General features: G+C 41.4%; 1 protein-coding gene across 11 annotated transcripts in view; it reads right to left on the bottom strand.

Annotated features, from left to right (window-relative positions):
* Ptprk (protein tyrosine phosphatase receptor type K) overlaps nt 1–19,530 on the bottom strand; it is a 566,086-nt gene that overhangs the window by 424,659 nt on the left and 121,897 nt on the right. The gene's annotated exons all lie outside the window — the stretch shown is intronic.

Raw genomic sequence — 19,530 nt, 5'->3', positions numbered from 1 at the left:
AAGATAATGAAAAAGCAAGGAGAGTAGTAAAACTTCATATGAGAGACTTAAAATGTCATAAAAATGAGTTTGATATCATTCTACAGTGGTACTAAAACTGAAGCAGGATCAAAAGGAAAGGAAAACTATGGGGACAAGGGAAAGCAAAGGGAGCCCTTGGACCACAGTCTGTTTGAAACCACACTATAGCTGAAAATCATGAATTCCAACACAACTGTTGCTTGCTTAAGGTCCTTCTCCCTTCCCACCTGTAAACCTGTAATTTTCTAGGCTTATCCACTAGAAAGCCCATTTATAGGAAAGGACATGTACTAAACCCCTTGTGCAGCCCTAGGGAAGCTTTGGTTTTATCTTACCAGAGTGCAATCCCATTCAAGGCATTTCTGCAGCTATTCTGTAATGTTATTAATTGAAAAGGAGAAGAGAAAAAAATTTCTTAGCAACCCTTTGAGTCATAGTTTGCAGCCACCAAATGACACATATGGCAAAGACACTTAATTACAACTCTTCTTTAAGAAGCCACACCTGTACTCTTGGTGTGTCTTATTCTTTCCCCAAATGTCTGTCTTTGTCTATACATGTGTGGTGTGTCCATGTGTATATGTATGTTTCTATGCGTGTGGCTTCACATGTGTGAGGGGTGCACATGCATGTGTGTGGGGGAAAGTAGACATAAGGTATCTCTCAACTGCTCTCTACCTTGATAATAATGGTCTCTCACTGAATCTATAGCTAGCCAGATGCCCATGAATCCTCCAGCCTCCATCTTCTGAATGCTGGGACTGTGGGCATGTGCTGCCACACCCAGCATTCATATAGATGCAGGGAATCTGAACTGAGGTCCTCATGCACGTATGGCAAGCACTTTCTCTATCGAGCTATCTCCCAGGCTCTTGGGAGTATGTGTGAAATGAAGAGCCACGGCGGGGGGGGGGGGGGGGGGGGGGGATGGGCACACCAGCCACTGAAAACAAACTCCAGACGCATATGCCACCTTGCGCTTCTGGTTTCCATGGGTTCTGGGGAATCAAACCTACGTCCTTAGAATTCACAGGCAAGTGCCTTAACCACTAAGTCGTCACCAGCCCTTATTTCTATTTTTACTGAATTCCAACTCTCCTTCATATTTGCTCATCCTGAAATTCTTTTCCACAACATGTCCCTAGATCTGGTTTAGCCTGAGCTTGAGTTCCGAAACGACTACGGGAACTCCTCAAGCTGCTGCAGGCACCAGCGTGGAACTGCACCTCTACCCCCGCTGCTGCTAGAAAAACCAACAAAAGATCTTGTCCAGAAGTATGATACAATGGAATCCAGGTTAAAAATAATTAAGAGCCTAGCACTCACATAAGTACACACTGGAATAGGGGAAAAACTGAAAAACCGAATATGATGCAACCTATAATGCATAAAACTCAATTTTCCTTTTATATATTCTCTTTATTACTGAACACTGGGTCCCACACATTAACATTAGATGAGTGTTCTACCGCCACACTGTAACCTTAATTATAATATATAACTTGAGCAAACTACAACATACAATATTCCCACTTACCACTTAGGAGTCACCAGAAAGCCCTAAGAGGCTTCTGTGCTACAGGAACCCCCCCCCCCCCCGCACACACACACACACACTATTCCTGAATTATGGTATTTAAAAGAGAACTGTCAAAGTAAGACTCTGTAAAATATAGTTCCCTAAAAAAGACAAACCTATGGACAATTTTGCAGACTGACTGATTCAATCTTTGTGATTGTGGTAAGTTGGAATGCTGGAGATCCAAAGCCAAAAGTACCTGGTGCTGTCTTCAGATCCTGTATCACCAACCTCTGTACCTGATCTAACAGTCTTTTGACTAACAGGTAATTAGCTAAGTTATTAACAGAACGCTAGGTTATGCCAACCCAAGAGACAAGATACCATCACATAACATATGAAACATATATATGATAAGATTTCTCACTAGGCTGTAACCTGCTTACTACATGTCCCCATTGAGACATCTGGCAAATGTTCTTTGGTTCCGTGACTATAAAACATTCACGGAACTACGTCAACAATGGAGCACATCATTTGAGGTAACCTAAACCTCTGTTCTACAAGCTGTGGTCACTCATATTTGGTTCAGCATAAGCTATCTCTTAACTCCATTTGGAGTGAGAGCTGTGTCTTTACATGGAAAAATTCACAAATAAAAACATTTCATAAATTTTTAAGTTTCTCTCAGCTAGATGTAGGAAGTGAGGTGACAATACCGAATTGGCATTCGAGAAATTTTGCTTAGGCAGAGAGGGAGAAAAATGAACAAGGTAACACCTCCCATTTCAGTTATTATATTTGCTACTGGCGAGAAGGCTGTAAATGGGGGGCTGCAAATCATGCTGGAGCAATGATGGTCCTGGTTCTTAACCCTTGGGGGAAACTACTTCTGAAGATCATTTCACAGATTGCTAATTTCTCTCTGCCCATCCATCAGCACAGGGACGGCTCCCTCACTGCCAGTGTCTGCCAGCACTAAGGCGCGCCACATAAGGACCTCAGCACCCTACTCGCCTGCAGATAAAATCGGGCTGATTTTGACTTTCCCTAATTTCTCTCCATCCTCAAGTTGCTCAATGAAAAGATGGGTAATAAGTAATTTTCAGTATTACTTTTAAAAAGAAAAACCACTTCTAGTCTCAAAACTATACAGCCTAATATCTAAATTTTAGGGATATATATATACGAGTATGTGTGTTATATATGGTATCATTTGTAATGTATGCATGTGTGTACACAGATGTGCATGCATTCTGTGTCCATGTGTGCAGGCCTGAAGAGAACATGGGTGTCAATCTCTTATTACTCATGCACATGTTTCTTGAGGAGGAGTTTCTCCCTCGACCCCACTCTGCTGCCCATCAGTCCCAGTGATTCTTCAGCCACCACCCCCTTGGCACTAGGTCTTCGGGTGTGAGTAGCCACACCCAGATTTTATGTGGGATTCAAACTTGGCAATGCCCAGCCAAGGAGGCCCTCATGCTTCAAGCAGCAAATACTCCTAACATCTGAGTACTGCCTGAGCTCATAAGGAAATTCTTGAACATTTGTTTATTGAAGCAGGGATCTGTATGAGAACATGCAAACACAGACATTTTCTTTGGAATCACAGAGAAAAAATATTACTAAAACTCAACTCCTCTCTGAAGTTAAACATTTTAATAAAACACAGGGTCAGGTTACTTCAAACACGGTTGAGAGGCAGGGGAAAAAATAAACAATCATTAATGCACTAAACAGATCCCAGTATACATTTTGGGAAGAACAATCTTTTCAAGGATGCTGTAGTAGAATCCTCCACACGCTGCCTTACAAAGCACTTACTAACAAAATTGTCTGTCATGGCTTCAATATATGTAAGGAACAAACTTCATTTAGGTAGCCATAGAAAGCTTTCTGATTTTCTTAAACCATGAGAAATATACAGCACTGTAAAAAATAAATAAATAAAGTCATAAAATATTTTAGCATAGCTGTTTGAAAACTCTCCAAAATGTACAAATTAACCTTCTCGAATGGGAAACTAAACCTCAGTAAACAAATTTAGTAGGGTGTGGTGGCTCACAAGCCGGGTGTGTTCGCTCACACCTTCAGTCCCAAGACTTGGAAGGCAGAGGCAGGAGGAATGCCATGAGTTCCAGGCCAGCCTGAGACTACAAAGTACATTCCAGGTAGTTTGGGCTAAATCGAGACCCTACCTCCAAAAACAGAACAAAACAACAAAAGAAAAAATGCTCAGCATTTGGAATGATGTTTTTCTGGCACATAAAACATATCACTTTAGATCATCTATAGCACTAAGCTAATGTCAAATAGGTCATTTTTAACTATGCTAGTTAGATTGAGGCCACCCTGAGACTACATGGTGAATTCCAGGTCAGCATAGGCTAGAGCAAGACTCTACCTCAAAAAAACAAAGAAACAAAATTGCGATACACACACACACACACACACACACACACACACACACACTTATTACTGAACTCAACTGTAGCTCCATTTATGATCTAAGCAAATAAATTTTATTCCAAGATAAACACTATTTTTGGAAAAAAGTATAGAAATTATCACTTTTAAATATTAGAATGTCGTAAGCACTCTTGTCTCCTATTAACTCGGTACTTCTGGGAATGTTGAAATATGGTGACAGGATTGACAATCATGATCAATACTTATATACTGTGTGTCAGTTTTGAGGACAAACAATACTTTTCCTCAATTCATGTACTAAAATTAAATTTCAAATAAAAAAAAATCCAAGGGGATACAAAGAAAAATGCCTTCAAGAACATATGAATGAGTCATAATACATTGTTGTAATTCAGTGCCAAAAAAAGACCTAATGGAAGAGCTTAGAAAATTTATGAATGAGAGATTTTTTTAAAAAAAAGATAATCAATTCAGATCCAGAAGAAAATCCTGAGCTGCTTGTAGTTAATTAGCTTGTGAAATATTGTCTGACCCTAGCTTCCTTGTAAAGGAAAAGGATCTCCTGATGCATTTCTTCAAATCCACTTCTATCATTTACTGATCGGTAGAAATATTTCTTAATTATGAGAGAAGAACTCGTTTCAAACACAGCCATTAATTATCTAATTGTTCATCCCTGGAGTTCCATCTCTAGCCAATAATATGCAATGTATAGATTCCAAGAGTATGTAGCTCGTAAGAGCTCTATTTAAGATGTCTTTGATGCAAAGGAAATTCTACATTTTGACTACATAATCTTCAGGGAGACTGAATTAGCCACAGTGGAACCATGTCCAAGTGCATACCCCTTCTTATGTACAAAGAATATTTTAAAAAAAACCCTGTACCTCAATTAATAAGACTAAGAAATACTAAAGCACTGGCATACACTGTTCATTTAGGTTGTGGAGCAGAGCATTTTATCTAGACCCAGCATGGAGTGATGACTAAGTACATGCTTTGTTTTGTTATTTTAAGCCTCTAAGCTTCAATTTCTACCCAGTAAAAACAAGACAATATTAGCTACAGTGCAATGACGTGAGGATTAGTCAAAACTCAAGCAAACCTCCTTACACTCAAGTGTTCATTATACTCTTCAGTTTATATGTTATAAAGTTTTGACCCTATACACACAAATGCCAGCTAAATTATAAATAAGGGAAACATGATTTCCATGTAATATATCCAGGAAAGACTGCAAAGTTCATGTACATTGTATTTCCAAAATACCAAAACTAGTTTTCCCTGAACAATCATATATTTTCAAATAGGAAATTCCTGTACATCAGGAGTGACCAAAAGTATCTATACAAAGCCAGTTAGTAACCACTTCAGACTTTGTTAGCCATATGATTTCTGTTGCAACTATACAATTCTTACAGCAAGAAAACAGAAAAGCAGCTGAACAGAAAACACATAACAGATGATATGGCTGAGGTGAAACAGAACATTTAACAAAAGCCAGATGCTGGCTTAGATGGCTCTCACCTTAGATAATATTTAAAATTACTGATAGAAGGCTAGGGAGGTGGATGAGTGGGCAAAGTGCTTGTCTCACAAGCAGAACACTTGATTTCAATCCCAGAAGCGTCCTAAAAGTATCAGACATGGCTGTGAGCTCCCATAATTCAAACACTAGTGAGGCAGGAACAGGAGGATCCCTAGAGCTCATTGGCCAGCCAGGACAGTCAGTGGGACCCAGACCAATGAGAGACCATGTCTCAAAGAGAAGATGGCTTTCCTAAGGACATTATTGGTTGTCATCTGAAGCTAACGGCTGATTACACAGATTTAGAAATGACTGCACAGATGAAAAGGGATTTATTAAAATGTAAAAGGAGTGGCTGGGGAGATGGTTTACCAAGTAACATTGCTTGCTACTTTAGCATGAGTGCCTGAGACTACCTGAGTTCGGTTCCCCAACACCCACCTAATAAGCTGGGCATGGTCACACACATCTGTAACCACAGTACTGTGGTGATCAGACCAGAGAACTGCTTGGTCTCATGAAGACACAAGCTCCAGATTGAGGAAGAGACTATCTCAAGAAAATGCACTGAACATCTACAGAAGAGAGGACCCAACCACTGCTGGCCTCCACACATATACACACACAGGCACACATTCACATTACACACTACACTACAAATACCCTACACATGCATGAAAAGAGAGAGAAAGAAAAAAGGAAGGAAGGAGGGTGGGAGGAAGGCTAAAGGAAGGGAGGAAGGAAAAGTGAAAGCAGCTAGGCTTGGTGGTGCATGCATACAATCCCAGCACCTGCCAGGTAGGTGCAGGAGGATCATGAGTTTAAGACCAGCTTCTGCCTTATTTGTTCTCTACTCTGCACATGTACACCTATACACATACAACCGTGCATATAAACACATGTAAAAGAAAAATAAAGTAAAAATATTGGTAAAACATCATCCACTTAAAACTTTACAAAAGGTCTTTACTTTCTGGATCACCTCCATAAAACTGGATTTTACATAAACCAACATGATGAGCAGAGGACAACAGCAGAAAACTGGAACCAATACTATTGTAGAAACATGTTCAAGGTCCTCTAATACCAAGGCTTCAGGCCCATAACAGCACTGAGAGAAATTTTAAGCCATGACCCTGTATATATTTGCAGACATGCACACAAATTATCTCCCACCACAAATCCACAGTTCACTGTTATTTCTATAAAGGAACTAAAATAAAGAGTAGTTGTGTGAGTGGGGAAGCAGATTTTAAAAGGCAAAATGCTAACAATTTGTTTTAAATCATTGTGACCACATGTCCATTGTAGGAAGAGACCTAGAAGAGAGGTATGGCTTGACTAAATTTCTTTTACCTAATTTTCATGCTTCAAGCACAAGTTGGAATCCAAAAATAAGACTGAGATATAAGTGGTATTGGTAGTATATTTGTGATTTCATCTAACCTCATTATAGAGCTAATAACTGATTACATACAAATGATTGAAAAAAGTTTTATCAGAATGAGAAAGGAATCAGGCATGGCGTTACATGCAGGGTAGAGGCAGGAGGAGTTCAAGACCAGTGTCAGCTACAGAATAAGATTGAGTCTAGTCTACACTACATATAACCTTGACTCAAAAGGGGGGGAAAAAGTATTTTAAAAACCACCAGAAAAATAAAAGAAACATCGTAATGAAAAAGTACCTCATAGTTTAAAAACAGTTACAGTGTTAGACGGCATCCAAGACGAAATGGACTAAACACAATGGGTCATTCCCCTCCCCCATATGTGTGCACACACATGTGCACACTCATGCATTTGAATGTGGGTGCATTGGAGCCATGATGTACTTGTGGAGGTCGGAGGACAACTTCAGATGTTGGCCCTCACATTTTTCTCACTGTACACTGCCTCACTCACCCATCTAGCGGGCCTGCAAGCCTCTAGAGTAGTCGCTTATCTCTGCCTCTCTTACTTCTGCCTCCCTTCTCCCCTTAGGTATGCTGAGGTTACAAATAGCTACTATAGCATCAGGCCTTTGAAATGGATTCTGGGAATCCAGTCTTAGGTACTTCTTACACTTGCAGGGGACGTGCTTGATCCACTGAGCCACCTCCCCAAGCCCTACTATGTGTTCTTTAGTCTTAACTAGTACACTAAATGGTTCCAGAAAATGAGGAAGATCAGACATTATCAGAACTACACAATATAATAAAACACCTCAAATTATTATCCTACAAATCACAGCCCCCATTCTACCCATATGATAGTTCTCAGGTGCTGAGGAATCCTTGGCAAACAAAGCTTTGAACTTCATCACATTACAAAGATAATCATGACTCTCTGATGCCAAGAAAAGGATGTCATGAATAATACTGACACTCAACTTCATAAAATCTAGAAATCACCTAGGAGACCAACTTCTGGGCATGTCTGTGAGTGAGTTTCTAAGTTGAGTTAACAGACATGGAAAGATCCACTGTAAATGCAGGGGAGCCATCCCATGGATTAGGATCCCAGACCAAAGCAAAAGAAGAAACCAAGTGGCACAATCATCTTTCCTAGGATTCCTGACTATGGATGCAATGTGACCAACTGCCAGCACTCCCACCCCCATGCCTTGTCTGTCAACCCCTTAAAATATAAACCAAATGAAGCCTTCTTTCCTTAAATTGACCCTTATCAGGTATTTTGGTCACAGGAAGAGTAACTAATGCACTGGATAAAGTTTTTAAAACCTCTCTGGTTAGTAATTTCAACAAATCATATTACCTAAATACAGTAACTTATAGCTAAAATTGTTATGGTAATAGTAACACTGTTCAATCACTCTTCCTTGGTTAGGTCCCACATTTCAGCTCACATTCCCCAAAGCCTATCAAAGTAATGACTTTACTATCTTTACAAGCTAGAACAAAAACACTTAAAAGTTAAGGACAATTTGCTTCCAGTAATTTCTGCTCATTCAATCCTCACACTAACAGTGGGATAAGTTGACCAAGTGTTTTCCCAAAGATCATTAGTGAGGGCATGTACCAGGTTTCTTGTATCTTTCACCTTTAATGACTCACAGCAAAAAGCTCATCTTTTTCACATAGTGTTACATACACAACCTAAAGGAACCCACTGAACAAAGTAATTGTGAGCAAATGCAGTGAAAAATAAAATTCCCAGATGAAGCCGTATTTACATCTTGATAAAACTGGAAACCATCCAGGCTCACATTTAAAGCCTTCCTTTGTTTTGCTTCTCATGGAGAAATGACTGGTGGGCTCCACCTCAACCACATCTGACATGTTCTGGCTTATTTCAGCAGTTGCCTGGGACTCTTGGCTCAAGCATGGGTGGCAGATCATTTTTCACGGCAAAAGAACTTCTGGGCAAGACTGGAGCCATGTTCATCAGAGCAGAGGGCTGCTTGGAATCTCAAGGGGAGATCAGATTGGCAAAACCATCTTAGGTATGTTCAATCACACTTTAGGAAAAGCAACAATTCACTCATGACTCTGAAATTTTGCTGAATGGGAAGTCAAAGGAAGTGATTAACAACTAATCTACGTAAATAAAATGTATCTCAAATGGAAAAAAAAAACTTTATCCTCGCACATTTTCATTAAAACTGCTAAAATGTTTCCAGACTTAATTTATACACAAGACTTATGTAGCATGTTTGAGTTTTTTGTAATTCTTGAAGGCACTCTTTATAGTAAGAGTTTTATGGCTTCCTCCGCTACTTTCTTGATAAGAACATAACATCGGCACTGTAATCAAGTTATTTGCTATCGCTACTATACCTATTAATAGTTCATTCTATGTGGCATGTCAGGTAGTCTGACCTTCTTCAGGTCCAAGACCAACAAGCTGCTCACATAAAAAGCACAACAATGTTCTCCTTCTAGTCCAACCAGAAAAGTAGATATGGTTACCATTTGATGAAAATGCCACATAAAATAGACTTATGGAGCAAGAAAATGTGCATGTAAGTGGCAGTGAATGTTGGTGGCCATTCCACCTTAATGGAGAGAGTGTTAAGTGGAGGAATGAACGGTGAATGACATTCGTGTTACACTAGAACCCACCAAGATTCAGGGCTGCTGGAGTCATTTTTTCATTTCCATTCCACTAAAGAAACAACTGATGGACTTCAGGTTCCTATCTCTGTCCTCACTAAGTAGTTAGAAATGCTATGCCAGTTAACCTTCAAAACCTCCAGAATATCTTACAACATTACAGGCTTAGTGTTCTGCAGATAAATTACCATTAAGTTGACACTTTAGTTAAGAAATATCCATTGAGATTATTATCATTTTTCTTTATGTATATGAATTCCTGAATGTAAAGTGATCAATAATTTATAAAATGAAAAAGAAGCTTACAGGCTATTCTTCCTTAATCTTGGGTGATTATGAGGGACAATTAAACCAGACAGATGATAGAGAAGCCAAGATTTACAACTCCAAAGAAAAACCCCCAAAATATAGTAATTCAACTATTCTTCCATGCTTTCATTAAGGTTTCATATAATACACAACAGTAAATTTCTGCAGAAAAGAGATCAAGGAATAGAAGGACAATTTAATATTGATGAGAACAGCATTACAGGTGATCATGAATCCTATAAACAGTAGCATGAAAATAACTGCAGAAATGAAGTGTCTCTTCTCATCCACTTATTCACTATTCTTTCTCTCTGAAATTTCCTTTGAAACATAATAACCAATTCTAATGCTATCAAATTATAAGGTTTAATGAAAAACAAGCAAGTATTTCTTAAAAATGTGACCTAAAAAACCCTGGGATTTTTTTTTTATTTCCAATGTGAATGGAAACATTGATAAATAAGATTTGAATAACACTAACAATGTGATGGGGGCATCTGAAGTGTGGATTCAGAACAATGCAATGGGTTTCATCCTTCACTTCTCACCACTAGCCATGGATTGTGTTTTGGAATTTTCAAATGTCTAAAGACATATAAAATGAAATATACTGTTTCCACGTGTTGCTGTCAATGCCACCAAGGTGGGTAATTGTGTTTTCAAAATGCCCTTAATTGACATTTAACAAAAAAGATCAATTCCAAAATTAGAAAAAAAAAAACTATTTACTAATACTAAAGAGCAAATGAACAAAAATGAGACACCTCTATATATTGTTTCCAATAAGTCAAAGGATTGATAATATAAGGGGTAATCAGAGATGGAGTAACAATAGAAAATAATTTGGCTTTTTATGATATTTAGGGTCATTTATATACTTGGGTTTTCAAAGTTCTAGAGAGAGAGAGAGAGAGAGAGAGAGAGAGAGAAACCTGTGTGTATAAGACACAAAAAGACAACAGTGATCCCAACCTTGCAAACCAGAACAATGTAGATTTGTTAAACTTTACAAAATAATTGTTATGGTATTGAATCCATGGAAGTCATATTCCCTTTCTCCCTGCTTTCAAAGGCACTCCTTGTTGGTCTTTATATTGCTAATGATCAGTAAGTTCGTAGATACTTTTTGTATCGCTCACATGTGGAGTTATTATTAGGGTGCATCAGTTCATTCAGTTCACTGTCCTTTGATGTTACTTTTGTACAGCCCACTGCCTACACTGTTGACACAACCTTGCTGGCCAACAGGCTGTGGAAGGCAGTGGTTAAACCATTTTGTAGGGCTCTAGTGCCTCCTGGAATGACTTTATGGGACATGCTGGTGGTAAGGGTGCCACCTCACCCTCCTCTTTCTATGGTTTCTTTGGGAAGAGGCCAGAGGAGAGATGGGAAAGATAACAGGGAGAGCAGGATCTACTTGCATCCAGCTGGGGCATTGCTGATGGTGGAGGGGTGGGGATTCAGGAGCAAAGGGGAAGGTTTAGTGGGGGAGGTGGGAAAGGGGAGGCTGGACAGAACTGGCAAGATGAATAGGGACAGACAGGATGGGGGAGCAGCAAGGGGAGCTGAGGTGGGCAGCATGGAAGTGGAGAAGGACAGAAAGGGAGCAGGAGAGAGCACAGGCTGGGCACTCCAAGGACAGTGAGAACTGCCTTGAACCACTCCTCCTTCTTCTTTCTCATCACCAGGAATTTCACCCTCCTCATCTCCCTAGGGCGGGCTTGATTGTGCTTCCTAGGCAAGGTCAGCAGGTACCGCCTGAGGTCCAAACAGGGCAGCTTGGGCCGCACCGGCAGCGCCCCTCGGCCCCAGAGCAGCTGCAGCGGCAGCGGGGGAGGCAGCGCTGTTGCGGGGGGACTGGCCTTTCTCTTGAGGGTTCTCTGAAGAGCGTCTCTGGGCTCAGCACACCTCGCTCGAGCTCCTCCACGACGCTCTGGACTTTCCGTGTCCTTCCCCGGCCCATGAGACACTGCACAGCCTGCCTGTGGAGCCGGCTGAGGCGCCGCCCTGGCCACTGCCTCGTGGACTGCAGGGCGGGCTGGCGCTGGGTCAGGACGTTGCAGGGCATGAGCAGCAGAATGCCCAGGAGTCTGGACAACTCCAGTGGGGCTGTGCCCAGCGCACCCTCTAACAGAAGCAGGTTCTTCCTTGGCCATCTGTGGTTTGCATGTCACCCCAAGGCCAGATGAGCCACTTTTCTTCCCATCCGGGACCCCTGACTCTTGTACCTTCTTCTCCTCCTCCACTTTCCCTGCCTCCTGTAGTTCAGTTTTATCCTCATCTTCCTCATCCTTTTCTTCTGCCCCCACTACGTCCTTCTTCCCGTCCCCCTCCACCTCTCTTCTCCCTTCTTCCTTTGTATCCCCCCTGGCCCTTGCCTCTGTGTTCTTTTGAAGATGGCTTGGGCCATCATGTCCCGCTGTCATGGGATCCTCAGTCCTTTGTCCCAGGCGCACTATTAGGGAAGGTGGCCAAGTGTCCTTTTGCCCAGGAGGAGGGATGCTCACTGTTCTATGGAGCGAGGACATGCTTAATGGTTATCACAAGCTTTGCAGGATGGGAATTGGACCTGTATACTGGCAGCTTGGCATTGGCACAAGTACCTGTGCTGTGTGTGGCAGGCAGGGTGGACTCACCAGCCAGGGGTCTTGGAGGACAATGATTCAACTTGACCCTGGAAGTAGTACCCGGACTGTGTGTAGCAGGCAAGGTGAGCTGACCAGCCAGGGGTCTTGAGGGTGATGATCCATCTTGCCTCTGGTACCTGAATTATGTGTGCCAGACAGGGAAGGCTCAGGAGCCAGGGGACTTGCAGGGGGACGATTCAGGGAGGGCTGGTGGCAGGGTGGATGACCATGCCGCCTCAGAAAGCCATCCATACTGAGTAATTTTTGCAGCTAAGTAAGGATCCACAGCAGTGAGCCTCAGGAGAGCTCACACCAGGCTTCTCTAGCTTGTGGCTCCAGAGAAGCAATGAGGCTCATGAGGGCCTCTTGGAATTTATGACACGTTGGCCTTTGTGATGTCCTGTTGGAACTTTTGATGAATAGAATGTTCCTGGTGGGAGGGGTAGAGCAGAAAGTGGGTGATGAGCACACAGGAGGTGGGGTAGGGGTATTGGGGTGACTCCCCCTGAGTAAGGGAGAAAGAAGCCCATTGTACGTTAGAGCTCCTTGACTTTCAGAAGCTCCCACAGGTGTTGGAACTCGAAGGTCCACTGTGTAGAGGGTGGGGATCACAGTCATGCCCAACAGAGCTCCTGATCCCTGCCAAGGCACAGCATGCTGAAAGCCCAGGGCCCAGGCAACTCGGCCCTCCAGGGCCCTCCCCCCAGTCTGTAATCTTGCAGCAGGACACCTTCTCAGTGACCATCCTAGGGGCACTGGCTTCCCTGTACTTTCTGGAGTCCAAGAGAAGTCATAGGTCCTTGAGGTGACCGGATGCTGCTGCCCAACATCTCTTCCTGACAGGCTTGTGACGTTCACTTCTTGTTAGATGGTTGGTAAAGCATATTGCAGGGTTGGGCTTGTAGGTCAGTTGGTAGAGTGCTTGCCTAGCACGCACAGCCAAGCCCATAAACCAGGTGTGGTGGCTCAAATGCATAATCCAGCACTCATGGATTTGATGAAACAGAATCTAAGTTCAAGTCATCCACTGCTACACAGCTCATTAAAGGCAGCTTTACTTTTCAAAGAAACATGACAACCAGTTGAAAGCACAGGCATCTTGAGACTACAGCCTTTTCCTGGAGACCCAACACTACCTATGTGCCCACATGGTCAGAGCAAGGACCTTGATTTTATCAAGAAGCTCAGTCACATTTTCAGGAGCATTTATATTCTTTTGGCCCACTTTGATTATTCTGAAAATAATGGCTGCATATGTGGTGGCCTGCACATCTGAATGTGCATGTTTCCAGTACCAAATAGTCCATAATTTTCCATAGGTATCCCACCTGAGCAGGTACATCAGCCTCATGGAATGTTCCTTCCAGAGCAGCAGTATTTCAGTAGCTGGGAATATTTCTACATGTCTCCTTCTAGCCAGATGTGATGGACCTCACCTTCACCACCATCAGTTGTTAGTCTCAGGAAGGAGGATTCCACGATGGAGGTTAGAGGAGTAGAGCATAAAGTGGGTGATGAGAACACAGGTGGTGGGGGAGGGATATCAGGGTGACTCCCCCTGAGTAAGGGAGAAAGAAGCCCATTGTACTTTAGAGCTCCTTGACTTTCAGATGCCACTGGGTAGAGGTAGGGGATTACAGTCATGCCCAACAGAGCTCCTGACAACCATGCTTTTGTGAGTTACATTTTCCTAATATCAACATTACCCTCTCTAAAAGTAGTACTTTACTACATATATTATATTTGCATTAGTCCATTTAGCTACCACAATGAGCCTAAAATCTCTTTAAATGTTTGGAGTTCTAGTGCTAGCAACACTGGAATTTGCATGACTAGAAGCACTGAATTTTCTCTGAGAAGTGGTATAGTTAGGAGTTATAATCTTGTGGGATCCCCAAAGGAAAGGTTAAAAAGCAAATAAACGTGACAGAACAGTGTTTAGGAATAATCAAAGCATCCTTATATACTGAAGAAAAACAAAGACCCTGGTACATTAATGAAGGGGAATGTAGTTCTTATACATAGACAGGGCCATAATAGGACCAATAAAGACTACTAGATATAACTGTGATAAATCCCTATCAGCTGAGATAACATTACCACACCCAGAGATGTGCCTTCATACTAAAGAGGATTGACTAACAAAATTATATGGTAATCTGTTTAGAACAAGTGAATATGGTAACAAATTTTTGAGTATTCCTATTAAAGCAATTCGGTGATAGAAGAGAATGAGAGTATATTATTTTATTTTCCATCATTGTAAACCAAGAAAAAATGGTTTCAAGGAAAAATAAATACATCAATCTAAGAAAAACTGTGTACCCTCAACCCACTAAAAAAAAGAAAAAAAAAAAAAAACAGTAATCCCAGCAAGCACAGAAAGCTAAGCATAAGGCAAAAAAAAAAAAAAAAAAAAAAAAAAATCACCACAAGTTCAAGACGAGACTGGCAAAAACAGTGAATTCTAATAAAGATGTTCCAAATATTTTTATTTAGGTTAGTAATACAGAAAGTATAGTACTTTACAGCAAGAGTTTATAGCTTATTGAAGCTATTTCTCGTGTGTGTGTGTGTGTGTGTGTGTGTATTTTATTCTCTGTGTAGAATCTGTAGCAATGCTGAATTCAGTTATGTCTTTTTAAACTTTTTATTTGGTTATTTATTTATTTATTTATTTATTTATTTGGTTTTTCGATGTACGGTCTCACTCTAGCCCAGGCTGACCTGGAATTTACTATGGAGTCTCAGGGTGGCCTCGATCTCACGGTGATCCTCCTACCTCTGCCTCCCAAGTGCTGGGATTAAAGTCGTGCGCCAACACGCCCGGCTCAACTTTTCATATCTTTATTATCCACAGACACACAGACACACACACACACACAATATGCTCTTATTTCCCCTCAAAAAATACTGACAAGAAAAAGGCCGTTGAGCACTGTAAATTTCTTGGTAGGAGAATTGATTAAATGACTGAAAAATATGGAAAAACAGTCCAAGAAAATTATATTTAATACTAAAGGCTCAAACTGGAAACAAGACTCAGAGGTTAAAGGTGTTTTGCATGTAACACATGACAACCCAGGCAAGACTCCTCAGCACCCACATAAAACCAGATGCAAAGTACCCTATGAGTCTGGAGTACATTTGCAATGGCAGGAAGTCCTGGAGCACATATACTCACTCTCTCCTCTCTACTGGTTTTCTATCCCCAAAAACGAAAAAGTAAAAAAGGAAATTCAGACAAAAACAAATTTGTTGTAATACAGATAAAATTCATTTTGACACATTAATACATTAAACTTTATTAAATATGCCAGGTGTGATAGCACATACCTTTAATCCCAGCACATTGTGCATTTCCACTGAAAATTCCCCAGTACAGGTGTCTTCGCCTTTTATTTCATATTTAAATGCTTGGTTAAAATTATGGTCAATATTTGGCAGTATAAAAAAGTGAAAATTATATGATTAATCTTGATGAATTTTTCACAAGTTTTACAATTATCCGGGGATGGTTAATTTTCATTTTGATCTCTCATCTAGCTCTGGCCATTATACCACGTGGAAATACACTCACACACTGATCACACCCATTGACAAAACAAACCAGGTTTTTCCTGCCGCATGGGGTGCCTGTGTTTGACTCTCTCACCCACAAGCATCAGCGTGGGCTCTGGTGCTAGCATGCTACATGATGTGGGATTCTGCAATGCGCCATCCTGTGCTATCATGAGTGGGCTTTAGTCTCATGTAGACAGCATCATGAACACACATTTCCACTCTGTGATGGATTGCTGCTGGCTCTGCCTGATTTCATGACTTGCTGAAGCGAAAGAGCACAGCTCTTAATACCAAGCTTGGATCCATGATCAACACATGGCTCTTACCAGGTCACTGTAGAAAAAAATATGTATATATTATTTACCAGAAAGAGAAAGCGAGCAAGGATGAGTGGCCAGCCAAGGCTACTTGTCACTGCAAACTAACTCCAGAGGCACGCACATTTTGTATATCTGGCTTTAAATAGGTCCCAGGGAATCGAACACAGACCATCAGGATTTGCAAGCAAGTCTTTATCCAGTGAACCCCACTGAGCCATCAGTCCAGTGCTTCTTTTGTTTCTTAAAAGACATCAATGATGTTTTGCTCTGAAACTCCGGGTATCTACATTGCCATTTATCAGCTGAGAACACACTATTTTCACAATTTTGTTTCCATTGCAACCACCGCTTTATGATAGAATGAACTGATTTGTAAACCTCAAGCAGCAGGTTCCTCACAGCCCAGTCTGAACCTGTTTCCTATCCCTGACCTATTCCAACTCTTGTTCCAAAATGGAGCATTTCAGTATAAGCACAAAGCAGTTTTCCTAAGTAAGGAATGTTTATATTCAGAACTTAGGAGGGAGATAATACGCTTCCTTGTCTGTGGTTGGGGATTCACAATGCCCTAGATTGTGTTTAAATTTGAAAGTGTCCTGTCATGGCCCTGGTCACCAGAACTGCTCAAATCTGGCTGATTTGCAAGTCTCTGAATTTCCAACAGAAATTCATTTCATCAACATATACAGGAGCTCATGAACTTTCCCAGTGTTGCAAAAGTGTTAGCCACTTTTTCTCCTCCTGCTGATGGACAGAATATTACTTCTGTAGTGTGACAGTGTGATATGGAGGCCACTGTCCTTAAGATTCATGTCTCCTTGCACTCTGTTGTTACATGGAGCTGTAGTTAACCTACATCTAAGGCAAAACTGTGATTGCACTTTGCTGAAACTTCTACATAACTGCAAACATGTCCTCTTTTTTTTTTTTTTTTTTTCCTTTTAGGATAGAAAGGCACCATCACACGCAGGTGCACAGAAACATTCACCCAATTTCATAAAACTCATGACAATCTATACTCAGAACCTTTTCAAAAATACTTACTTTAAGAAGTGGATGGAGGGGCAGGAGAGATGGCTTAGTGGTTAAGGCACATGACTGTGAAGCCTAAGGACCCAGGTTTGATTCTCCAATTCTCACGTAAGCTGGAGGCACATGGTGGCATGTGCACCTGGAGTTCAGTTACAGTGGCTAGAGGCCCTGGCGTGCCCATTATCTGCCACCCTCCACCGGTGTCTCTAATAAACAAATAAAAATAAATCTTTAAAAAAAACGAAGTGGATGGATTTGAATGATTGTATGTAGCCTGGAACAACAACTCCTTTCTATCATCCCCTAACTACTTCACACCTTACTTCTGAAATTATATTTTGTCTGGTATTTCTATCTGATCTCCACTTGAGGATGACTTGGCAGGTGTGAACTTGCTAAGTTTCTTTTCTCTTTCTTTGTGTTGTCTTGCATTATACCTCTTCCCCCCAGGCTTCTGCAAGGACTTCCCCTTTCAAGAATATTCACCTTGGACACAAAGGAGCTGTAGATTGTTGCAAGAAAATTTTCAGTGCCAGGGATGGGATACCTTCCAGTGACTTATTGGCCAGGGAGGTCCCTGATGCCTCCAAAACATTATAGGCCATTGCCGAGGCCCTCGGTTTCCCACCAGGAATAGATGGTAAGACCCTATTGCTGAAGACTCCACATACTTGGGATGCAAGGCCACTGAGAAATCCTGCTGGAATCGAGCTGATAACCTCCTCCATGTAGAACAGCTGACAGAAAGCTGGAAGAAGCCATTCTGCATGCAGATCAATGGGAGAAAGAGAAATCACCAGCAAAGACACTCAACATTGGACACTGCAAGCCTTATATTTGGCCAGCCAGGCCAAATGAGCCAACGGGTGCAAAAGTGGCACGTCTGTCACGGTGGAAACTAACTGACTCTAACAACTGGAGGGAAGCTCTGAGGGAGGGAATACATCCCTGATACTGAAAACTTAAAACAGGGGTAGTCACGAGACCTAGGGGTATAAGGTTTGCTTCTGCCTGGCTAAATGTATATGCTATGCTCATCAAACTGCCCAGTAAGCACTTCTCTTAATGTTCATGACCTTATATTAATTCTATTCTCACTTTGGGTAGAGAATCTTCTCTTTTCAGATGGCAGTGACCTTGGGATGATTCAGAAGGCATCATGGTGCTGGAAAGAAGTGACAGAAGTGCTCAGTACTGCGATGTCTCTATCACACCTTCCAAGGCTCAGGATCCATTGTGAAAGAGGTGGCGGAAAGAATGTAAGAGCCAAAGGAAGGGTAGGACTCCTTACAACGTGCTCCCCACAGACACAAAGTGGCCTGGATATCCACAACCTCACAGTGCCCGACCCTACCTACACAAGACCATCATAATAGGAGGAAAAGATCTTATCAAAGTAAAAGCGAGAATGATTGATATGGGGAGGGGATATGACGGAGAATGGAGTTTCAAAGAGGAAAGTGAGGGGAGGGAGGTTATTACCATGGGATATTTTTTATAATCATGGAAGTTGTTAATAAAAATTTGAAGAAAAAAAAGAATATTCAGCTTGGGCAGGCAGGGCATACAGTCAACACATGGTTCTTATTATTTGTGACTTAGGAGAAAATTCACTACCCCATCTTCACAGCTATTAGACTGACAAGTCCATTGAATTTTTTTTTCTTACATCAGAAAGAGTTGTGCATATGGGCATGAGTGTGTGTATATGTGTGTGTACGTGTAACAGAGAAAGTGAGAACAGTGAGACCAACTATGCAAGCAAAAACAATATAGAGTTGAACAATATATTGTAAAATAATTGTTACGGTACTGAATCCATGGAAGTCATTCCCTTCTGTTTCTCCCTGATTTCAAAGGGAATCCTTGTTGATTCTTTACATTGCTAATGATCAGATACTTAGATAATTTTTGTATCACTCACATGCGGAGGTATTCTTAGGGTGCATTAGTGCATTCACTTCACTGTCTTTTGGTATTATTTGAGTACAGCCCATTGGCTTCATTGTTGTCACAACCTTGCTGGACATCAGGTCAAGGAATACAGCGGGTAAGCCATTCTGTAGGGCTCTAATACCTACTGGCACACACACGTATGTCCATGATTTTCCAAAGGCACCATA

The sequence above is a fragment of the Jaculus jaculus genome, chromosome 9, assembly GCF_020740685.1.
Source record: "Jaculus jaculus isolate mJacJac1 chromosome 9, mJacJac1.mat.Y.cur, whole genome shotgun sequence".
Lineage (NCBI taxonomy): Eukaryota > Metazoa > Chordata > Mammalia > Rodentia > Dipodidae > Jaculus > Jaculus jaculus.
The sequence above is the reverse complement of the archived record's forward strand: the minus strand, read 5'-3'. Positions and strand labels throughout refer to the sequence as shown.